The sequence below is a fragment of the Triticum urartu genome, chromosome 5, assembly GCF_003073215.2.
Source record: "Triticum urartu cultivar G1812 chromosome 5, Tu2.1, whole genome shotgun sequence".
In the NCBI taxonomy this organism is placed as follows: Eukaryota; Viridiplantae; Streptophyta; class Magnoliopsida; order Poales; family Poaceae; genus Triticum; species Triticum urartu.
In genome coordinates this window covers 63,891,728-63,893,701 of record NC_053026.1, presented here as the reverse complement: position 1 = coordinate 63,893,701, position 1,974 = coordinate 63,891,728, and the positions used below count along the sequence as shown (strand labels likewise).

The following is a 1,974-nucleotide window of genomic DNA, read 5'->3' as shown; positions in this document are numbered from 1 at the left end:
TCACAATATATACACGAGATGTCTTGCGTGACAAGGTAACTAATCCTATCATATCTCTAGGAGTCAACTATACAAGGCTAGATATTGTAGGAATAGCAATACAAATATGTCACGTTCATCAATGTTGAAGACTTTTCGATCTGAGGCCATCTTGAGGGTGTTTCGGGCCGTTTTCTAAAGTCTGTAGCAGAAAAAGTTGTCCGGACGTCCGGACTCGTGTCCAGATCGTCCAGGCTTCACACGGATGATTTGGGTGCCATCCGGATGATCTTGCTTCAAGGGGCCCGAAATTTATGGTTCTGTTAATTTACCGGGATGATTGCCCGGACGTTCGGGTCATTCATCCGGCCTTCGGCCGGATGATCCGGCCAAATACGACCTCAGATTAAAAAGGTTTTTATATCAAAACCATTTGTTTCGACGAGACGAAGAACTTTGCAGTTGTAACTTTTCTCATCCGATGTCATCTTGATAGGGTTTTGTGCCATGGAAAAATCTGGTGTCAACAGAGTCCCATCAACCTAAACCCAGTTAAGCAACAGAGTTCAGGCGCGTACAGGTTCGACCAGGGGTTCGACCAGGAGTCCATCTGAACCGAAACCATAGACTAGGGTAGTTGGGATATTCTGTTATCTATTGTAATCGTCTATCCCTTGGATCTCAAGTCAAGGATCCTAACGATGTAATCCTCTCTGTATGCTATACGGGAGTTGCGCCCCGATCCTATATAACACGAAGCCATCGCCCTAGGCAGGATACGACGTTCTCTCACATGGTAATCAGAGCTTACCTCTTCCATCTCATCTAGTTCCTCCATTGCCACAAACCTCCTACCATAGCCTCCTCCGGCTCCTCCAACTCAACCCTCTCCGGCCAGATCACTGAGCGCCACACCCGCACCAACTACATCCTTTGGTGCACCCAGATCACGCCGCAGCTCCGAGGTGCTGGTTTCTTCGAGTATGTTGATGGGAGCATACCCGAGCCGGCCAAAGTCGTCGTCACCAAGGACAAGGATGGCAAGGAGGAGTCCATCCCCAATCCGCTCCACCACGTGTGGATCCGGGAGGATCAACGAGTACTGGGATATCTCCTGAATAACCTCTCGAAGGAAGTGCTCGTGCAGGTAACCTCGATTGTCCATGCACATGAGCTCTGGTCGGTGCTGGCGAAGATGTTCTCGTCGACCTCACTGTCCCACGTCACCAACATCCGGGCGGCACTCACCAACGCGCAGAAGGGCACGCAATCTGTGGCCACCTTCTTCGCAAACATGTGATCTCTCACTGACGAGCTCGCGGCGGCCGGCAAACCCCTGGACGACGACGAGCTCATCTCCTACATCATCAATGCCCTGGACATGGAATACCAGCCGCTGGTCTCTACCCTTGATGCTCGTGTCATCCCGGTCACTCTTGATGAATTTTTCGCTCAGATGAGCAACTTCGATCATCGAGTGGCCCTCTTCCAAGGGGCTGGGACCAGTGGTGGTTTCAAGTCCTCAACGAATGTCACCACCCTCGGGCGTGGCAGTGGTTCCCGTCCTCACGGCCCTCCTCGCGGGAAAAGTAGGGGCCCTGGTGGGGGCAACACCAGCGGCAACAACAACGCACGCAGCGGCGGCCGACCCTCATATTCCAACACCAAGGGCGGCTGGATATCGAGCGGCTCCACCAACAAGTCTCGGCCTGATGCTGTCTGCTGCCAAATCTGCGGTAATCTGGGCCACTCCGCCAAGGACTGTTGGTACCGGTTTGATGAAGAAGAAGACTCATCTCAAGATGAAAAGGTGGTCGGGGCTGCTGAAGCTTCCTATGGCGTCGACACAAATTGGTATGTCGACAGCTGTGCTACTAACCACATCGCCGGTGAGCTGGAAAAGTTGACCATGCGGGGAAAATACCGCGGCCAAGATCACATCCACACCGCTAGTGGAGAAGGTATGAAGATTGGTCGTATTAGTCACTCAATTAT

The 1,974-nt window shown here is 52.1% G+C and overlaps 1 pseudogene; it reads left to right on the top strand.

Annotated features, from left to right (window-relative positions):
* Window positions 1-1,312: 1,312 nt before the first annotated feature.
* Window positions 1,313-1,451, top strand: LOC125511823 (annotated as a pseudogene).
* Window positions 1,452-1,974: the final 523 nt, after the last annotated feature.